Source organism: Myotis yumanensis, unplaced genomic scaffold, assembly GCF_028538775.1.
Source record: "Myotis yumanensis isolate MYYU_CA2020_CCGP unplaced genomic scaffold, mMyoYum1.0.hap1 SCAF_12, whole genome shotgun sequence".
Taxonomy (NCBI): Eukaryota; Metazoa; Chordata; class Mammalia; order Chiroptera; family Vespertilionidae; genus Myotis; species Myotis yumanensis.
In genome coordinates, this window is record NW_027223763.1 from 44,607,351 (window position 1) to 44,630,287 (window position 22,937).

General features: G+C 42.3%; 1 protein-coding gene across 2 annotated transcripts in view; it reads left to right on the forward strand.

The window, feature by feature from the left end:
• The window catches only part of KANK1 (KN motif and ankyrin repeat domains 1), a 191,124-nt gene that overhangs the window by 66,131 nt on the left and 102,056 nt on the right, over positions 1-22,937 (forward strand). Inside the window, exons 1-2 of one of the 2 annotated variants that reach the window (XM_070431553.1) lie at positions 817-1,053; positions 1,380-1,505. The gene's annotated coding sequence lies outside the window, so the exon portion shown is untranslated. Of the gene's footprint in view, positions 1-816; positions 1,054-1,379; positions 1,506-22,937 lie in introns of those variants that run through there. The other variant, XM_070431552.1, reaches the window with a different exon arrangement.

Consider the following 22,937-nt stretch of genomic DNA (forward strand, 5'->3'; position numbering starts at 1 on the left):
CAGTAAACACAAGACAATGGATGGTACTGTTAACCCTCTCAGTGTGAGGGTTAAGTTGTCGGAAAGGTGGGTGGGCATTGCCAGAGCTGGAGCTGGTCCTTGCCAGAAGGGATAAGAAAAGCTGTATCTTGCCTGGGGAATGAGAGCTGCAAAGGCAGGGTGTATGCATTCTTTGGAGCAAAGACTTATCTGATTAGAACAGAGGGTGTTTGTTGGAAATTGGAGGAAGATAAGATAAAGTAGATCTAGACTGAAGTTTGTGTTGTGTTTGTTTTATGGAAGAGAGATTTATTACCACCATGGGTAAGGATATAATAGAATGTTAGACTTGGAAATTAGAACAGAGAGCTTCAAAGCTGGAGATAATCCTGTAAGGTAGGGTGGGAATGACTATTTGTTGAGTACCTGCTGTATGTCAGGTGCAAGACCTCACAGCTCTTATTCCTACAGCAACCGTAAGGGTAGATGATATTATTCCCATTTTATGCAGAACACACTGAGTTTTGAGGAAATAGAATTTGTCTAAGTTCTGCGTGTGCCTGGGCCAGGATCCAAGCCCAGGGACATAGGCCTTCAAAGCCCAGTGAGGATGGAGAACACCAAAGCCAGTTTTATAGTGAAGAGAACTGAGACCCGGGAAACGGGACTGTTCGAGGTTATACAGGTCATAGGATGGAAGCAGCTGTTCTGCAAGAGAGAGAGGATAGGTGGTGATCCGCAGAGAGAGAACAGGTTAGAGCCTGCTGCTACAAACAGGTAGGGGTGCCAAAGAATTTGGTAATAGCGGTGGATTGGAATGAAAAAGAGGCAGAGAGCGGTAGGACATACAAGGGAAAGCTGTGGTGGACTGATCTTATGGAGGAAAGGATGATGGAGAGGGATGACTTGGAAATAATCCCACAGTTAATCCCAAGGGACTGCCATTTATAGAGAGTCTTCAGTGGAGCTACTTTTAAGAGAAAGGCCATGTGTTACTGATGGAGTGGTCTGACTGAAATGACAAATGTTAGAAGATAAAATTGATGGTATTGATGAGCTGACTGATGCATATTGGTAAGTACACGGAGAACAGCAATGGAAATGAAGGTGAAAGGCCATGAGGAGCAGCCCATTTCTTTGACGTGATGGTGGGAGATATACCCCAAGAGCAAGCGACTAGCTGTTACCTACAGCCAAGGAGACTTGTGTTTGCAGGACATGCTAGGTTCTCTGTTACTCTGGCCTGCCCCTTCCCAGCAGGAAAAGCACTTCACTGTACTTGGATTCCCGAACTGCATAGCCGCCTCTCACACTTGATTCCCCTTTCCTGCAGGTCTGCAACCTAGAAAGGAATATTTCTCCATCACATTTCCCTCAACCAGATTCTTTTGTCTTTTCAGAATGATTGTCACTGTACTGGACAGACTGCTGAACTACTGAAGTCCTTCCGTCTTTTGACCACACGAGGAAATTGTCCATGGAGTTGAAATATTTATTGCAGTAATTTCTGGCCTTACATAACTGAGGTAAGCTATGCTTTTTCCCATATACTTGTCATGAAGTTGCTGTGCTTGTCTCTTTTAACTGTGCTTTTTAAGGAACATTAATCCACTTTCCCCTACCTTTTGTGCCCCAGTAATCCTTCAGAGTGCTCCTAACCTGCAAATGTAGATATGGGTGCAGAAAAGACATTTATAGGATGAAATATGAGCAAGCTGTTTGACTCTGAAGAATAAAGAGGAAAATGTATTGCTCTTCATATTAAATCAATAAAATATCCCATTTCCATAAACGCAATATGCATGGAGTAGATTATGCTAGAGAAAAATCAATAGATTGAAAGGAGTATTATTAAGGCTACTTGAGAAAAATGGAGATACTTAAATATTAATATATTGCTGGATTTATTCAAGTATAGAAAACCTAGAAAATACAGAAAATTTAAAAGAAAAAAATCTGGTATTCCACATCTAGATATATAATCAAGGTTTAAATAGTACTGCATTAATTATAATGTTTGTATCACAAATACTTGTAATGATGTGTGTGTTGTGTGTGTTCATTTGCTAGATTTTTAAAAAATGAGCATCATCACATGCTTACTCAGTACTAGGCTCTGTACCAAGCATTTTACATACATTAGTTTATTAGTTCTCACTACCCTGTGAGGTTGGTACATTTTCATTCCCCATTTAAAACTTGAGGTTCAGAGAAATTTTTTTTTTTAATTTTGTTTTATTGCTTAAAGTATTACAAAGAGTAGTACATATGTCTCCTTTTGTTTTCCCATTTGACCTTCCCGTGGCCTCCCCTACCCCCCAATGTCTTGTGTCCATTGGTTATGCTTATATGCATGCATACAAGTCCTTTGGTTGATCCCTTACCACCCCGCCCCCCGGCCCCCCAAACCTCCCCGGCCTTCCCGCTGTACTTTGACAGTCTGTTCGATGCTGCTCTGCGTCTCTATCTATTTTTGTTCATCAGTTTATAATGGTCTTTATTATCCATAAATGGAATTCCTTCTTTTTTACAGCAGCATAGTATTCCATTGTGTAGATTTACCACAGTTTTCTAATCCATTCATCTGCTGATGAGAAATTAAATGACTTGTCCATGCTCACACAACTGGTAAACCCACTCAGAACTTGAAATAGTCAGGTACCAAAGTCTATAGTAATGGGATTTTTTACACACTTCCACTTCTTAATAAAATGCATATTCCTTTCCCACTATCGCATCATTTTAAATGACCACGCTGTGTTCACTATGGGAATGCAGTGGTTTCTCTACCCCCATCTCCTTTAGTTGGACATGTATTTGTTTTCCTATGCTTACGTTTAGAAATAACATTGCAGTGCACATCTTTTGTGCACAGCCATAATTCCCCCAGGACAGATTACTGTGAGTGGCATTGCTGAGTGAATGGGCATGTGGGAATGTACTGTTCAGGGTTTGATACACTCTGCTAATTGTCTCCTCAAAAAGTTGTGCCAGTTTATAGTCTCACTAGCAGCATATGGAAGTGCCTGGTGACCCTAAGTCCTCAGCAGTATTGGTAGTTAGCGACGTGGACACTTTTGTTTGCCTTTTAAAGTGGTCCCAGCTGTCCTTGTTCAGGTCCATATTCTTGCCTCTGATGCTCTACAGCAGCGGTCGCCAACCTCTCGGACCTCACGGACCACCAGTGGTCCGCGGACCACTCTTTGGCGACTGCTGCTCTAGAGCCATGGCTCCCTGACAGGTTTCCTTCTCTCTACCCTAGACCACACCTTGTCACAACAGAATTGCAGGACAGAGGGGGAAAAACCTGAACTCTAGAGCTAGGTGCCTGGGTTCAAATCCTGGGTGTACCGCTTTGCCTCAGTTTCCCCATCAATAAGATGATAGTAATGGAACCTCTCTGGTAGTGCTGCTAGTTGATGTAAAGTACTTCAGGATGGTGCCTGATTCTCGGTACCTGCTCATTCATTGTTAGCCACTACTATTGTCTTCCAGAAGTCCATGCTTGTGTCATTCAAAAACCAAAGGCTGTGCTTGTTTTGAATGAAATAGGATCATTACCAAATAGGTAATTCACAGTAGAAACATCGTGCTGACACTGTAGTATTGTGTTAGCACAGTGACCAACCTGAGGGTCACAGGTAACCGCTCCTGCCTCAGTTGATGCTGAGAGGTCAAGGATAGTGAGGAAACAGAAATAACAGGAATAACTAGAACGTTAAAGTGCCTTATAAACTCACAGAGCACTTTCACATGCATCATCTCACCCGATCCTCACAACAGAGCTGTGAGGGAGGTGGAGCAGCTATTATTAACCTCGGTTTACAGAGGAGGAAGTTGACTTGGAGGACTTAAGTGACTTGCTCACTTAAGGTCATGGATGTGGTCGGTGGCAGAACGGGGTGTCTGCAACTCTTGCCGCTTCATGACAGAGATGAACTGAGGAGGCGCAGGTGTAGATACCCAGGCCTGGGAGTCGAGTCTTTCCCCTCTGGTGTCCACATAGACTCGCCGGGACTCAGGAATGCCTTGATGGTGTTCCCCCGAATCTGTTCTTCACATAGCAGAGTGATCTCTTTGAAGTGTAATCACGGCTTGGCACACCCCGGCCTGAGCCCAGCATGACATTCTCCCTACCGAGGCCTGCAAGGCCAGGCATGATCTGGCGTCGCCTGCTCTCCAGCCTCAGCTCTGTTACTCACTCTAGAACACTATGTTCCAGCCCCACTGGCCTCCTTTCAAGTCAGGGAACAGGCCAAGCTCTTTCTTGCCCCCGGGATGCTGTTCCTTTGCTTGGAACATGTGCTTGTGCATGTGCATGCGCAGGTGCGTGCTTGCACACATGTGCTCACACACACATTTCTTATGGCTGACTCCTCCTTGTCCAGGGAGGCAACTCCCAGAGAGAGCTCTGGAGCAGGCTGCTTGGGTCCCCGTGGCTTCCCCATTCCCTAGCTCTGTTTCCTTGGGCAGGTTACTGCACCTCTATCTCACCTGTAACCGAAGAATCGTCATCATAATAGTACCTGTCTCAGAGTTTTGGAGGACCATGTGGGTTAACTCATGCAAAGCTCTTAGAAAACTGCCCTGTGCATTGAAGTGCACACCCATGGTAACTGTTAACAAGATCGTCAGCTTAAATCTCACCTCAGTCAGAGTGCCATCCAACGTTGGTTATTTCCTCAGTATTCTCTTCCTCAGAATCCTGCTATTTTCACCTTTGTGCACGTATCATTATGTAATTTTTTTTTTCAATTTCCCCCTCTAGCCTGTGACTCTACAGGCACAGGGACTGTGTCTGTGTTTTCCACAGCTAGCTCTCTGCTGCTTGGCATCTAGTGTTTCTAGAATGAATGCATGAAAATCAACATCTCCAACCATAAGATTGCATAGAAATGCTATCTACATTTTCTTACTGTAGTATGATGATGGTTTTATTTCACATTATAAAGTATTTCATCTGTATAGAAGTTAGTTTGAAGTGTGATTTGAGATATGAATGAAAACTAATTTTTTCCCCCAAATGAGTAGCCAATTGCAATTTTTGTGATTTCTTTTTTAAAAAATATGTATGTATATTTTTATGGATTTCAGAGAAGAAAGGAGAGGGGGAGAGAGAGATAGAAACATCAATGATGAGAGAGAATCATTGATCGGCTGCCTCCTGTATGTTCCCCACTAGGGATCGAGCCTGCAACCCGGGCATGTGCCCTGATGGGGAATCGAACAGTGACCTCCTGGTTCATAGGTTGACACTCAACTACTGAGCCACACCGGCTGGGCTTTTGTGATTTCTTTTAAAGAAAGCTTCAATCTAAATTACAGTCCTTAGGAACTCTGATGTTTCTTTTGTTTGTTTTTTTCTCTTCTTGAGTAATCCTTTTGCAAAAAGTAAATACAGAAACTGTTCATCCACTTGAGTTGATTTTCTCGTGAGCGTCCTGGCCCCGTACCAGGAAAGATGCTCCTGGGGTCACCTGCCACGGCCTGGCTTCCAAGAGGAGGACATAACATTACCAGCGTAGGGGCTTGTTCCGTTTGCTCAACCGATAGGTATTTTACACAAACTTGTTTTAGATATTCTGACTGTCCTTTTTTAAAAAATATATATATATTATTGATTTTTTTACAGAGGAAGAGAGAGGGATAGAGAGTTAGAAGCAGCGATGAGAGAGAAACATCAATGAGCTGCCTCCTGCACACCCCCTACTGGGAATGTGCCCGCAACCAAGGTACATGCCCTTGACCAGAATCGAACCTGGGACCCTTCACTCCACAGGCTGAGCCAAAGTGGTTAGGGCTCTGACTGTCCTTTTAAAAGCCCAATTGAAACCTAGAAACTTCACCATCCCGATGACTACGATACTTTTCCTTAACTGCTTCCTGCACTTAGATGAGGGACAAAAATGCTTTGGCAGACCATGTATTGTAGTCTGTGGTTTGGAAAAGTTGCTCACCACTCTTTTCCATATATATATATATATATATATATACACACACACACACACACATATACTAGAGGCCCGGTGCACAAAAATTTCTGCACTCGGGAGGGAGAGGGGGTCTCTCAGCCCAGCCTGTGCCCTCTCGCAGTCTGGGACCCCTCGGGAGAGAACGACCTGCTGGCTTAGGCCTGCTCCCGGGTGGCAGAGGGCAGGCTCAATCCCTAGGTGCAGCCCCTGGTCGGGCTCAGAGCAGGGCTGATTGGGGAGTTGGGGCACCGCCCCCTGTCATGCACAGAGCAGGGCAGATCGGGAGGTTGCGATGCCACCCCTAGTCATGCTCAGGGTAGGGCCGATTGGGGGGTTGGGGCACCACCCCCGTCACACTCAAGGCAGGGTCGATAGGGAGGTTGCGGCGCCACCCCCTGTCATGCACAGAGCAGGGCCCATCAGGGGGGTTGGGGCTTCGTACCCTGTCACTCACAGAGCAGGGCCGATAGGGGAGTTGGGGCACCGCCCCCTGTCACACACAGAGCCGCAGGGTGATCAGGGGGTTTGGTCGCTGCCCCCTTTCACGCTGATCCCGGTGCTGGGAGGCATATTACCCTTTTACTATATAGGATAGAAGCCTGGTGCACGGGTGGGGGCTGGCTGGTTTGCCCTGAAGGGTGTCCTGGATCAGGGTGGGGGTCCCGCTTGGGTGCCTGGCCAGCCTGGGTGAGGGGATGATGGCTGTTTGCATCTGGTCATACCCCCTTCAGGGTGGGGGTCCCGCTTGGGCGCCTGGCCAGCCTGGGTGAGGGGATGATGGCTGTTTGCATCTGGTCACACCCCCTTTAGGGTGGGGGTCCCCACTGGGGTGCCTGGCCAGCCTGGGTGAGGGGCTGAGGGCCGTTTTCAGGCTGGCGGGTGACTGAAGCTCCCAACCTGTCCTTTTTTCCTTTTTTTTTTTATTCTGGGCCAGCTTTAGCTCTGAGGCTCTGCTCCAGCTATGAGACCTCCACTGCTGAAAGCAGGTTTCTGGCCTTTGTTTACCTTCTGTATTTGAAACAATGTTGCGGTCCTGCTGGCTGAAGCCTGGGGTTTTGTTTAGCTTCTATATTTGTTACAATGTTGCTTAGAGTGCAGCTGAGAGGCCGGCAAGGCAGGCGGGGAAGCTTGGCTTCCTCAGTCACTGAAGCAAGCAAGCCTCCCTGTTCGCGTCAGCTGCCTGGCTGCCGGCCGCCATCTTGGTTGGTTGGCAGTTAATTTGCATATCTCACTGATTAGCCAATGGGAAGGGTAGCGGCTGTACGGCTGATTACCATATTTCTCTTTTATTAGATAGGATATCTATCTATATATCTATATCTATATCTATCTGTATATCTATATATCTATACCTATCTATCTATCTATATATATATCTTTATTGATTTCAGAGAGGAAGGGAGAGGGAGAGAGAGATACCAATGATGAGAGAGAATCATTGATTGGCTGCCTCCTGCAAGCCCCCCACTGGGGATTGAGCCTGCAACCTGGGCATGTGCCCTTGACTGGGAATCGAACATGGGACCCTTCAGTCCACAGACCGACGCTCTAGCTACTGAGCCAAACCGGCTGGAGCTTTTGCATATTTTAACTTTTAAAATTAAAATTAATGACAGAAATAATACATCCCCATTGTCACATATTCAAGCCATAAAAATTGTACACAGAAAAAAATTACTCTTCCCACTTTCTGGCCCACCCCCTTAAAATAACCACTGCTGAGTTTATTGTGTATTTTTTTAGACTTTTTTTTTATGCTTAGTAAATATATAAACTAGGGCAAAGGTAGGTTTACAGTCATGAGTACGTGAAACAGTTTATTGTATTATTATTTATTAATCATATTATTTTCCATACAAACAACTGTAAACCTACTTTTGCCCCACTCTTTATTAGATCTACACACACACACACTTTTTTGGAACAATGTCATAAACCCACTTTCTTATACATGTCAATGGGCCTTAGCAACACTTGCAGCCTTTGTTCTCTGGCTGGCAGCATCTTAGAGAAGTCACTAATGGATATTTTCCCAGGGCTTCAGCCACCAAGTCCTGCTTAGTGTGTTTGAAGCACTGGCTGTAATCTTCTGGAGGGCAGGGGCCCGGGCACAGTCAGGAATGCGGTGTCATCTGATCATGATTCCCCTCTCACTCCAGCGGAAGAAAGGAGGACTTACAAGGGGAGCCAGTGGAGTGGGGAAGGAGAAAATTCTCCTAAGTTCATGAGGGCATACATGTAGCGGAATGTTTTTCACTGCGTTATATAACGAGTACATAGTTTGATTTCCAGGAAAACAGAATGGCAGATAAGGTGCTGTCAGGTTATACATTTTTTCATAACACCGCCTCTCATCATCATTCTCTTGTGCCTTTTTGTGGTGGTTGTCGCTGGTCCATGAGAATAGAAGGTAAAGTTTGGGATGGAGTCAGGTGGAGGGCAGTGACTCACCGGGCTGTGCCCTTCAGACTGGCATGAGAAAACCTGCCGTTGGCTGGCCCGGCTGCTGATCTATGGCACTGCATTCCAGAGAACTAACTGTGAGGCTCTCTGTGATGATGGGGGCTCTGGACTTAGGCAGAATTGCACTTGTCAGGGTTTCCACCGTGCCCGCCTTATTACGCTGGGGAGGCAAGTTTCATTGCTTAAGGGGACAATTTACGGCAGCGGGCTTACCCCCTAGTTTCAGCTCTTTATGTCTTTCTGCCTCTTCATAAAATGGGAAGTCACAAAGCAATTAAATAGTAGTGTAGTTTTCAGGCAGAAGGTGGAGAGAGGCTAACCAGGGGAAAGGCTAACATGATTGACAGAGGCTGGCTGGAGATTTACATTGAGAATAACTCGTTCTTCAAAACTTTCTTCATTTGCTCGGAGGGAATTATGAGGTAAATCATACACCAGGAGGATGGATGATTAAAAACACAGGAGTTATGATTTCTTTTTGACTTTGTAAGTCTCTAAATCCTCCACCTTCGCATAGAGTTCTCATTTCAAGAATTCGATGGAATGATGGGAACCAGCCCTGCCATGGATTAAAGTGAAGCAGAAGTACTTTAAAATCTTAAATTGTTAATAAGCTTGAGATTATTTATATTTTGTAAAATGTCTTATGATTTAATGCAATAAACTAGAGAATTGATGAGTGACTTTTTTTTCCCCTTTAAAATCAGATTTATAAGTGTAGATATTTTTCAGAAGTCAAAAACATTGAATGGGATTTCAACTGTTAGGTTCTAGAATTTTTTTAAATAGCATTAATAATTTTTAATAATGACACTCAAAATTTGAAAAAGAAATGAAGATAAAAATTTGGAGAGTTAAGATTCCCTGTCCCTCTTCTTCCAACCTGCTTTAACATATAAAATAAATTCTTTTGATTTAGCTGCTTTGTATTGATGATGACCTACTTATTCCTATCAAGAGAATTAACAAATAAAGATATATAAGTTCTACATGTCATCCTTTCCTATTACAGAAATAATTTGACTTTAAAAAGGGTTGAAAGCTGCCTCTTGATTTGAAGTTCTTCTGTTTGTTCCCTAATAATCACATTGAAATGCTGAAACCAAATAGCGTAAATAAAAATGTGATTGTTGGTATCAGTTGAGAAAAGGATTAACTAAAAGCCCATTTATGTGACCCAGAAAATAAGTGGCTAGGAGGTCACTGCTTTTCCTGGTGTGACTTTCTGTTGCCTGGGAAGCCCTCTGAAGGGGAGACTAAATTAGGTGTTCATTTGTGTGTTTTTAATTAAAAAAACACACACACACACAAAAAGGTAGTCTCTACTGGTTATTTTAAAAAGCAAGTAAGAACTCCACTATCCCTTCAAATGTTCCCTAGCATGGTCCCTCTTAAGTTTGATATGTATCCTTACATATATTTTCTTTTTGTTGAACTTACTGAGGTGACTTATACCTGTTTCAGGTGCATAATTCCACAACACATCATCTCCCTGCTTATAAGTACAAATAAAATTTCTTCCTTTGAGTAGAATTATAATATACTTTGTCTACATTTTACCTTCTGTATTTTTTACTTCACTATAGATTATGAATATCTTCCTTTTTCAGTCCATCTAGAATTAACTAATTCCTTTTAAACACTGTCGATTGTACAGATGTACCATACTTTAAGGGTTTTTTAAAATGAGCATTTAGTGTGTTTTCAGCTTCTTTTCTCTTATAAATAATGCAACAGTGAACAATCTTGTATACTTATGTATTTCTTTAAGGTAGTTTCCTATAAGTAGAAATGATAGGGCCAGAAATATGTGCATATTACCTTTATATGGATAGCCGGAGATCTTATTTTGTTTTGTTTTAACTGCCTGTTTATTATAGATGTAGATGCTGGCCACTATTACCTAAGAACGTCACAGTGAGTAATTAAATGCTTAGAAAAAGTAGAGAAAGGGTGTATCTACCTCTTTATTGTCATACAATGTGGTAACATATAATTTAAATAGAATGTAAGTAATAAATTCCTCTTGGGTATGTTTATGAGCTGTGTAAACAAGGTGTCTTTAAATGCATTGTTAGTCTAACTTAATATTTTTAGGCGATGAAGCACCTAGTAGCACATTTGTGCCTCTTGGGCTTTTCTCTCTTCTTCCCTTTGTACAACCCACCCCACTACTAACCTATCTTTCATTGTCTCTCCCCTCCGCCCTCAATAATGCTGGCAGTCATTTCTTAAATAGCTTTGGATTTTATGCCAAAAGATCTTTTGCTGTTGACAGATTCTGTGAATACCCAGTGTTCTTTTCTTTGGCACCATCCAAGACCGGTTTGGGAATTCACTAACATAGTCTAAAGTTAATGACTTTGTTTTGTTCAGGACTAACAGGCTAAACTCCAGAAGGCAGGCTGCACTTAATTTTTGAGACAGTCGCTGTGATGTTCTGTGTATCCAAGTCTCGTGTCTCATGCCTTTCTACGCTTTTCCATGGTTGACTGAGTAAAGCAGAGGAAGGCCTTTTTAGTCAAATTCCCAAAGAAAAGGAAGCCAAATGGAAGTGAGGAGTAACGTAACCATAGTTGCTTCCCTCTGCCGTCGGTTTTTAAAATCTTTTTATTTTGAACTTGGAAAAAAAGCTGCATAGATTGTACAGAATTTACAGATACTCTTTTCCAGCTCCTGCCAGTATTAGCATCTTACATAATCAGCATAATGACCAGAATCAGGAGATTTAAATTAGTGCCGTACCTGTACCTTTAGCTAAACTACAGACCTTATTAGCATGTCATCTGGTTTTCCACTGATGTCCTCCTTCAGTTCCAGGATCTAATCCATGATCTTCATTGCGTTTAGTTCTGTCTCCTCAGACGGCGACAGCTAGTTCCTCAGTCTCTCCTTGTCTTTCATGATATTGATACTTTTGGACAGTACTGGTCAGTTATTTTGTTGAATGACACTGAGTTTGGGATTTTTGGATGTCTTCTAATAATTACTTTGAGGTTGTGTTTTGGGGAAGAATACCACAAAAGCGATGATGTGTTCTTTTTCCAAGTGGTATTAAAGGTGATGCTAACGTTGATCACTTGATTCAGGTAGTTTCCCTGGGATTTCTCCACTATAAAGTGACTATTATTCCCTCTGTAATTAGTAAATGTCTTGGGGGAAGATACTTTAAAACTATGCAAATTAAAATTTTAATTTATAATTAAAAACCTACCTTATAGGTCTGGACAGATATCCTATTTCTTCTCAAGCCCACTGATTTTAGCATCCATGGGTAGATCTTGCCTGCAGTTATTATCACTATACCACTTACCTAATAGTGATTCCATGTCTCCTTCATTCCTATACATTTATGTATTTATTGGAATTCTTCTGTAAGGAAGAGCTGCCCTTTCTTTTATACACACACACACACACACACACACACACACACACGGCAGTATGAACTCATGGATAGTTACTTTATTGTATGGGTTCTAATTCAATGCTATCATTATTTTATTTAATTGCTTAAATTGTTCCAGAGTTGGCCATTGGGAGTTCCTTTAGACTGGCCCCACTGTCTTTTGACATGTTCCCATCCTTTCTTATTTTGTGGCACCCCCAGGTATTCAGCCTTATCTTATATTTTCCTTGCCCCAGCCCTGGAGTCAGTCACTTCCTCAAGAATCCTGGATCTTTTTATTGGAGAATGGTGTTTAGAACCCAGTGTCTGTGTGTTAGGTGTGCACGTTGCAACGGGGGTGCCAGTGCTTTTAACTTCCACCAATTTTAAAGCAAACTCTTCCCTGTGAGCATGAATGTAGCAGGACTGAAAGTTGCTCTTGACACTGTTGGGTAATAAATCATTTTGATGTAAAATAATGTTGATTAGGCCACTTATTGGTGGGTTGTTAAAAAATCAGTGCACAGCCCAGCCAGTGTGGCTCAGTGGTTGAGCATTGACCTATAAACCAGGAGGTCACAGTCTAATTCCCAGTCAGGGTACATACCTGGGTTGTGGGCTCGATCCCCAGTAGGAGACATGCAGGAGGCAGCTGATCAATGATTCTCTCTCATCATTGATGTTTCTCTCTCTTTTTTCCTTTCCCTTCCTCTCTGAAATCAGTAAAAATACTTTTTAAAAAAAAAAAATCAGTGCACATTGGGAGGCCTGTAGACAAATAGGTATTTTGACTGTAAATGGAATGGGTTAACTTTTTGTGGAAAAGTGTTTTAACACAGGAAAGGCCTGTGTTAGCATTCAGATATCCCTAACATTCTTGTATTTTTGACTCTCATTTTTAGTTCATTCCCTATTTTAAGATGAGACTAACTTTTGGTCCTCCATTAGTTATAGAAGGTAAATGCTATCTGAAGGATACCTACTAGAGTGTTTTACGCATGTCTAAGTATAGACATGAGATTGCACAGCTAGTAGGTCAGAGAACGGTGTGGATTTTGTTTGAGTTCAGTGCTCATTCCATGTTATATACTATGGCTGGCCTTGTGTCATAAAGATGAGAATATCTTTATGATTGCCTTTCCTTGAGAATATTTTTAAATTTGTAAAATCCTTCAGAGTACTTTTAAATGATTTTTCAATGCTTGTTTTTGGGGGTTCAGCTATTGTCAGGCTTTTGGTTTCTAGGCTTCGAATACTTGATACGAGACGGTAATTTTGCTCCCATATGGTAAAACCATGATTTTTTCTTAAAGCTGAATATGACTTTTCTCTTGGACTTTCTTAATTTCTGTGAGTGGAAACTTCAGGCTTTGGGCTGGTGGCACATAATATTTACTGGCAGAGAAAATAAAGCAGTAAACACTACAGTAGGCAGACTGTGAGCATTAGTCAGTTATAACTGCTTTGACCTTTAGTGTGAATGCTGCTGGTCTTACCCTGTCCCCAGTGGACATTGTATGGAGTTTGGATTTAGGAAGCCAATAAAATACTGCAGTTGGGAATGTATCTGGGGTAAATAAAAAGCCCTAACTTCAACCCCTCTTCCACTTATCCTTCCTAAATCTCTAAGGTGTGAGTTTCTGTTTATACTGGGCTCATGGTGACATCTTCCTTTGGAAAAGGGGATTCTTGGGAAAAGGAGGAGAGTGGATTTTCATATCATTAAAAACCTGCCTTACGGGTCTGGATAAATGGGGTAGAGGTGTTGATCTTAAGATGCAAAACAGTTTAAGAGATTTGGATTTAAAACAATAATGTTACATTAAAGCTCTTAAGAGGATTCCCAGTTATTGGTCATTGGAGACACTTTTTGATGATTTCTGAGGTAGTGAAGCTATTTTGACTACATAATAAATGCAGGAGAATTTAAGATGAGTGTCATGTGATGCTGTGCATGTAAGCTTAAAAATGCTAATTAATGTCAAGTTTATTGATTGGACACCAAATTGCCTTGTTAATGTGCATCCATAAATTTTTAAAAATGGGGCAGTGGTTCATATGCTGTTTGTGTATTTCTCCACACAGCATTATTTTATATGAATGGCCAGAAGTCATATAATGGTCCTTTTTATTAGGAACATAATATCCTATTATGTTGATGTACCATGGTTCTTGCTAAGCTCCCCCTCTGATGTTTGATATTTGCTTATTCTAGTTCTAGTTTTTCCCTATTGTAAATACTGAGGGATATGTAGAAAGGGCCATTCTTGCTATGGCAATTGTTGAGCACCTGCTGTGTATGTGCCACACGTGGCGTCAGGTGCTGTGGTAGATGATACAAAGATGAACGAGACAAGTGCTGGAGGAGATGGAGGAATGAGGGATACTTTCTGTCGACTGATCAAGGAAGGCTCCATGGAAGAGCGGCGTTTGATTCTGGGTCATGAAGAATGAGCAGTAGTAAGAATGGCAAGTACAGGAAAATTAAACTGCAAGCAGTGGAGTAGGCAACTTCAGAGTGTTGTGGCTGGAGTATATAGGGTACCATCTGCTAAGAGTCTAAAATACATTTTACCATAAAATATCTTGCTGTAAGCATGTGTCCTGAATATGTTTTAGACAAAGTGCACCACGAGTGTATAATAAAAATGTTGCCAAAGATATGCTGTCTACAGGAAAATACATTCTTAGAGATTTAACTCCTGTTTGCCAGCTACTTTTTGACCTTCCGTGATAGTGTTTCTTTAGAGGGAGACTTGATATCTGATTTCCAAGTGATGAAAGGGAGAAATGGTAGTATGCCATTTTCCATAAAATATGAGAAGTCATCAACATCATATGTACAAGCAAACTCGAGCTCATTCCATGTTTCGTGCATGAACAAGTGTTTAGAGGATCTGTGCTTGATGGGCCAGATCTGGAATTAAAGAAGACCCCATCCCCCAAAGGAACTAATGGGTAAATTGAAGAAATAACCCAATAAACAACCACAAGGATAAAAACAAAACCTCAGTCACCAGTTTGTGAAGCTCTTTGAAGTTATGCATAAGGACTATGGAGCCACAGGAAAGGGGTATCCAAAACTGGTAGGGGGCATCAGGGAAGGCTTCCTGGGGTAGGAAAGGCCTGCACTGGGTCTTAAAGAGTGGGAGGAGAAGCACATGAGTGGGCAAAGGCATAAAGGGATAAGAGAGCATTAAACACTTGGAAGCTAGTGTTTAAACTCTTCTCTGCAGCTGAAGAGGTGGAGAGAGACCTAACAATGAATATCTGTGAATGCCATACAATTCTGAGTTTTAAAAGAAGCATAATCACATTTACCCACAAAGTGAATGGGATGGCCCAGGCTAGCAATGTTGAGCATAGTGGCAGGGAAAAGAGGCGATAGTGAAGGAGACCTCCCCCATGGACCACTCTCCCTTGGTACTTTGGTCTATGGGGAAATGAACAGCTTACTCAAGACAGCCACTGCGCCCAGAATGGTAGGCAAGCGTGGTTGTGTAAGTGAATGAACACCTGGTGAGAATTATTTTATTACTAGAGGCCTGGTGCACGAAAATCGTGTACTCAGGGGGGGTGTCCTTCAAACCTGGCCTGTGCCCTCTCACAGTCCGGGAGCCCTCAGGGGATGTCCAAATGACGGGGGAGTAGGCCTAAGCCATCAGTCAGACATCCTTAGCACTAATGCAGAGGCGGGAGAGCCTCACGCCATCACTGCTGCAGCTCCTGCATTGACGTCTGCCCCTGGTGGTCAGTGCGCATTATAGCAACTGGTCGTTCTGCTGTTTGGTCAATTTGCATATTAGCCTTTTATTATATAGGATAGGTTAGGCTGTGACCAGGATGGGAGAGAGAAATGGTAACAGGAATTAACTTGTCTCTGTACCCCACATGGAATTTGGGGGAAGCACTAGGTCCACAGCATGGGCCCCATGTGCTGACTCCTCCTAGTAGAGTGGTTGGTGGTAAAACGAAGTTTGCTACACAGTGAATTCTGGTTGTGGGTTTTAACCATTCAGCTAATTTTATCAAATTAGTATAAGTATGTTTTCCTCTTTCAAAGACCATAGTGGGAGAAACAAAAACAAAAATCAAACAAAAAGCCACGCAAAACAAAAACAAAATAAAAGACCATAGGGGGAGAAAAACTATGGAGCTTTTCCCCAGTATATAACATTGAATTTTATATAGAGAATATATATTTTTAATATACCGTATATATTATATATAAAAAGTAAAAGATGCCCTGTAAGTCATGGCTTTCATATGACCACTGCAGCTAGAACAGAGGACCAGAATCAACGAGCTTTTAAAAATCAAAGTCCCTGCTTTCATGGAATTTACATTCTAGTGGTTAGATGAGATAAGACAGATTAGTGAGTTGTTTTAAAAACTAAGAAGAAACTGGTGAAATATAGTTGTCCACTCAGATTTTAGGAAAAACATTGGGGCTACGATTTAAATTTAAATTTTATGAGTTTTCATGGGGCATTCTTTAAAACTGGGTTTTAGACCAGTAATTAATAAATGATACCCTCTTTCATCTTCCTTAATTTCTTTGCATGCTGTTGGGTCATTCAGAATGGCACTAAGGTTAAATCTGGCATATCATAAGCCACTTGAAAACAGAAGGTTAAGTCTGCTAAACACAGGTTCGATTGGGTACCTCTCCTTTGGGCTTGTTGGTTCTTGTACAGATTCCTGCTTCCACCCAATTCCAGGACCAGCTGCACATACCTGCCTCACCCCAGTCCAGGAGGGCCAGCCTGTTTTCTTCACCCAGCCCAGAGGTAGAGTTGTGCTTCCAGGATTTTAAGAACTTCTGTAACTTCTCCCCTTCCTTGTTCTCCTAACTTATTGTGCTGGGGGGAATTGTGAAGGGTGGCAAGGATTTTTAGACAAAGAATACTGAAATGGATGTGGTGCTGAATTTAGGCTCTCTAGGAAGCACCATAACAATCCTCTTTTATGATCCTGGTCCTTTACCTAGTCGTCTGTAATGTAACATTTGTTTTTCTTTTAAAAAATCTGTGTGTGTGTATATGTGTGTATGTGTGTGAGAGAGAGTGGGGTGGGGTACCTTGGAATCTTTGAGGGAAGAGTATGAAAAATTGTAATAATAATGACTTCATTTGCTGTGTATCACATTCTACGTGACAGTAGACCAAATCTCTTTTATTAATATTTGCATATTCTCTTAAAACCTACAAGAATTATTTTGGCTTTATAAAAATCTCTATTGACTGATGTTATAAATAGAAAAATGTCATTGTGTCAGAGCATATGAGATGAAGATGGTTAACCTGGGGGCCTTTGCATGTGGGCACAATCAAGAGAATTCAGGTTGAAAAGGGTGGGCTATGTCTGCAGCCTGTACGTCAGGAATAGTGCACTCATCATCCAGGCTGACTTGGTCAGTCCGTCTTTCATCAAGCCCATGGGGTAAACAGACTTGACAAATTGTTATAAAAGGTTTTCAGTTTTTAGGGCGTGGCTGTGGAACCACACCTGAGAAGCTAGCTCAATGAAGCCAACTCATAAAGTTACCTAAGCGCCTCCACCCCGGTTGATGGTCCAGATTGTCTCCAAGGGAGGTGAACTAAGCCAGTGTTAAGACTCTGAGTGGGATCAGGCTGTGGTGGTGATACATAATGGGTGCATTCATACCCATCACTTCAATACAGCCTTTTCTTGGATGGAAGCATGGGAAACAGCACATGAGCGCGCACTCACGCTTCTTGTCAGCTCTCTGGGTCGCTGCTGGCCCCCTTCTGTCCTTCCTCCCCCAGCTACCCACTGGGACTTGAGCCTTTGTAAGATCATTGAAAATACTTAAGTTCTAAGAACCCAAAGGAAAGAAAACTTGACTTCTATCCCTTCAGAAAGTTGGTTGAAACAATATTATTTTTTTTAAAGAGGCCCTCCACATATATTCAAATAGTTGTTGTTGACTAGAATAGATTTACCATGTTATGAAACTGATCATTGTGGTAGTTACTATGGCAGCATTTTAATTTAGAAAGTACTTTGATAAATTAGCTTATAAGTTAAATGGATTTGTCAATTTTTAGGGAATTTCTTAAACTTCTGATTGGTACCTCAAGTCCATTAAAAGTAGATATAATAGACATGGATCCTGAGACCCTATTTTGCCTTTTAACCCATTGGTACTTTTTCCATTTCCTTTAGTGGACTTAAGTAAAATTTAGGAAAGCTTATAAATTCCCACAAAATAAAGGAGAAGTTGGTTAATACCTTAGTTTGGAATTATGGCAAAATTAACTTTCATCAAATCACCGGTGAGCGAGTGTTTTATATTTATTTGTTAAAGGAAATCAGTAACATATTTAAATTGCATATAAATTCTAGCACTCTACACTTTTTGATCTTATATATCTTAGTTACATTTTGTTTATGTGGTGTACTTTCTATTTGGAATACTACTTTCACTGTAGTTTTTACAGTTTTCCACTCATTTTAAAAAATCCTTTACAATTATAATGATAAATAATATTCAGTCACATGCGTGTACCATAATCTATGAAACATCTTTCTCATGTTTACAATGTAGATTGTATCTAATTCTTTGCTGTGTTAGACAAGACATCATTATAGTGAAATCTTTATGCTGTAATAAATTATCTCTTCGGGATAAATTCACAAGAATAACTAGGCCACAGGTATGAACATGTTTTGGTTTGGTGGGCTTATCAAAGACTTTCTGGATTATAAAAATAATACATAATCATCCTAACACACTAGAATGGTATGGAAGTAGAGAAAATAAAATTTCTCTGTGGGACCTCAGTCCCCGCCCCCCTCCCCGCCTCGTGTGAGCAAAGGTTGTGTAGAATGGGGAAAGAAGGTTCTGAGCAGTGGAATGATGTGGAAGTGGTGACAGTGTGCTATCTAGTTAAACAATAAAATGAAGGACTGCTTTACTTGTATGATTTTAAACATGGAATCTGAGCAGTGCCCTCTTTGGACAAGACGTAGAGGTGTCCATTGTTAGTCACAAGCAGCTGGTTTGAGAAAGTGCAGTTTCCTGTGTCAGATAATGTTAAGTGATGTCTGTGCCCCCTTGACTCTGATTAAGAAGAGATGGCTGGAAGCAGCAGGCCCCAGCTTTCCTGGGTTTAAGGGTCATTGAGGAATCCTTGTAGATAAGAGAGGAAGTGTATATGCCAGGCCCTGGAGTGATGACTAGACTTGGGAAGGTGAGAGGGTCCGTGGAGGCAGTTCAAGTGTGCTATGGAGGGAGTAGGCTTCTGGCTGCGTGCCTGTGACCTGTGTGTCTTTGAAATTTGATTTCATCTTCTAGATTTCACCTTTCTAGGCAGAAATCAAGTTTTCGGTCTTTCCCATTTGCGGGGAATTGTGGCTGAGCAAAGGGAAAGAAACCAATATATAAGACCACTCTTTACAAACGTGTTCATTTCCTCCACGAGCCTTGGTTCTCCACCTTCTGGCCCTTTAAATACAGTTCCTCATGTTGTGACCCAGCCATAAAATTATTTTCGTTGCTATTTCATAACTGTCATGTTGCTACTGTTATGAATCGTAATGTAAATATCTGATATGCAGGATGGTCTTAGGCGACCCCTGTGAAAGGGTCGTTCGACTGCCAAAGGGGTCGCAACCCACATGTTGAGAACCGCTGCTTTAGAAGAATAACGCAATGATATTCTCCCATTGGGTTGTTTCATTAAATTGTTTTGAATTATTTGTCTCTAAAAGGAGGCATCTTCTGTGTCCTATGTGCTCACTTGTTACTCTGGCCTGAGTGAAATTAGGTGACCTTCTCACTCTTCCCACCAGCCCTGTCTCCATCCCCGAACCTGAAGGGAAGGTTGGCCTGACATGCATGGTGGTTTTTTGACCTTCAGAGATGTTAGCTGTTAGTCCACAGAGTCCTGTTTGCTAGCATTAGGTCCAGCTCACAGCTTTCTACCATAAAAACAACAGGCAAACTGGGGAATCTTTTGGTCAGTCACAGACATAATTGCCACTGAACCGAGATTCCCGCTAACTGGGCCAAGTTCCTCATTGACTCTGCATTAGTTTCCCGTGTTTGAAATTGGGTGTCTAGACTTATCTCCAGGATTCTGCTAGGACATAGATGAGTAGAGGTGGAGGCCTCAGGTGACAGCTGAACTTGGAATAAAAATCACGACACCCGAGTCCCCCGTCTGTCAAGCTTTTCAGACATGTCCCAGCACTTGCTGCCTGCACAGAAGCTGGATTCCAAACAAAGAAGCCACTGGGAAAGTTACGCTTCGCTGCACTTTTTAATAAAATAGAGTGACTACCTCATTAGATAGGAGTATGTCTGGAATTCAGAACCTCGGATGCCAGTTCTCTGACCTTCAGATGATGACATTGAATTTCTCAGGTATTTAAAAAAGGCCGAACATGTGATACATTTGTAGGAATAGAAGGAATGCGACCAAAGAGGAGAATTTTATAATATACATTAGATGTTTATATAAAAGATATAGTATTTTTCAGAGAAGTTTCCCTTATTCCCCTGTCTTTTCTTTCTTCCTCCCTCGGAGTAAGAAGCAGTGATGACTACTCTCAGTGACCTTCATCACCTTGATGATTTAATTTATGTGTGAAATATGATGTTTTAAAATAAAATCTGATCTTGTTTGCAAAATGAACACAGATTACCTGTATTACTTCCCACACCAACCCACCCAAACTTCCTTCACTCTATTTTGCTAATAAGAAATTGGGGGTCTTTTGTGTGTACACTTTTGGCAGTTCAGAACCAAGTGTTGTTACTCTTGGGTGTAGGATTGAGGAGATATATATATATATATATATATATATATATATATATATATTAAAATCCTCACTCAAAGACATGCTTATTGATTTTAGAGAGAGGAGAAAGGAAAGAGAGAGAAACATCAATTGGTTGCCTCTTCTATATGCCCTGACTGGGGATTGAACCCACAACCCAGGTATGTGCCCTGACCATGATTGAACCCACAGCCTTATGGTATATGGGACAACACTCCTACCCACTGAGCCACACCAACCTGGGAGAGAATATGATTTTTATAATCTGTATTTTTTAAATAGCCAGTGACTGGAGATATGAAAGGGAATTTTGGTATGCAGCCCGAGATGCCCCAGGGGTGAACTCTCACTGGGCGTGTTATCTAAACAACAGTGATTGAATGCAGTTCCACAGTGTGTGGGCAGGACTTTAGATGTTGCTCCAGTGGTGATAAGGTAGCCAGCAGTGTCCTACATACTTCTTGAGAGAGAAAGAAGAGCCTTTGGGATTTCAATTTGAGTATTGTCGTCTTCGTGCCTGTGGCCATGAATTTATATTCTGCCTTTGAACATGCCACTATTTTCTAAAATATTATATAAAAGCTTTATAATTTAAAATCATAAATCATTTATCTAAAAATGGGACAAAGTGTAGCACAGTGCGTCTCAGTGTTTTTGTGAGACAGGAAATGAAGAAGTAGTCCCTTCAGATGGAGAAGCGTCAGGCGTTTGAACAGGCATCTCAGGAGGCCATCACAAAGGTTTCCTTAAACCAGCGGTCGCCAGCCTCTTGGACCTCATGGACCACTGGTTGGCGACCGCTGATCTGGACGATGAAGAAGACAGCAGTTACAAGTGATAGTGTGCCTTTGAGATGACAGCACTTTAACCCCAGTGTAGGCCATCAGCAGTGCTGCTAATGAGGAGTTAACTGGTGGAGAGGGAACCCTAAGAGTCACCTCAGGCAGGAATCAACATAGACTGTGATATTTGTCTTCCATGTACTTGTGGTTTCATGATTGGGGGGGGGGGGGGGTGTCCCAGCAGGACCGTCATACAAATAACAGTAATGGCTGTTTTTTTAAAAACATATTTTTATTGATTTCAGAGAGGAAGGGAGAGGGAGAGAGAGAGAAACATCAGTGATGAGAGAGAATCATTGATTGGCTGCCTCCTGCATGCTCCCTACTGGGGGTCGAGCCCGCAACCTGGGCATGTGCCCTTGACTGGAATCGAACCTGGGACCCTTCAGTCCACAGGCCAAACTCTCTCCACTTAACTAAACCGGCTAGGCCTAGGGCATGGCGTTTGTTTTATATGTTCCCAATCTTGTTTCAGGGGGAAAAATATTATGGTGGCTTAAAAGGCCATACAAAGTAAAACTAAAAACCAGTGGGCGAGGATATTGGGGCAGAGGGAAGTGAGGCTGAAGATAGCATGTACTGTGTAAGGTCTTGTAAGCACACTGGAAACAGACCAGTGACGTGGCTCTGTGCTCTTCAGCAGTCAAGGCAAAGGGAATGGGGCCAGAGGCATGGCTCTCACAGGCTCTTTAAGGTTCAGTAACCTGGTTACTCAGGGAAAGCACAAGTACCCATGACACAGGGAACAAGTGGGCCATGCCGGCAACAGCACCCTGATGTAAGTTATAAAAGTATCCTCGCCCAAGGGTATCTTTTCCATTGATCTTTAGAGAGAGAGAGTGGAAGGAAGGATGAGGAAAAGGGAGGGAGGAGGAGAGAGAGACATTGATGAGAGAGAGACACATCGACTGGTTGCCTCCTGCACATGCACAGTCAAGGGCTTGTTTGACCCTATTGTGTTTATTCTTATTTCTCAGTTATGTAGAACAATACGTAGACTGCAAACTCAAGGTAACATAAGTGATACTTCTGATGAGATTAAAAACAGGATACACTGCTGCTTATACTTCTCAAACTCTACCTTAGGAAGATGGGCCCACGAGCTCTTAAATTGTTGTGACTTCTGGTGTAAAAAGGACTGGATTCACTAGATGGCAGTGTCAACAGCTTTTGGAAGTGAAACAGGACCATGAATCCCTCAAGTGCTGAAAATGTGGGAAAGCAGGAAAGCCGCTTCATCAAACACACAGGATCTCCTTTCTAGCACCCTCCACGGAAGAGAAGTTTCCATTTCCCCCTCCCCTTTGCTTTCGGAGGTGCTTACACACGGTGGCTGCCTTCATGTCTGGGTGGCCCTTCTCCCAGGAGCACACCCGCCAGCAGGTCTGTGCAGCCCGAGGCAGCAGGGTCTAGCCGCTTTCCTCTGCTGCTGCTGTGTGAGCCTTCGGGTGTGGTAGGGCCGGAGTTACTGGCAAAGTCTTGGGACCA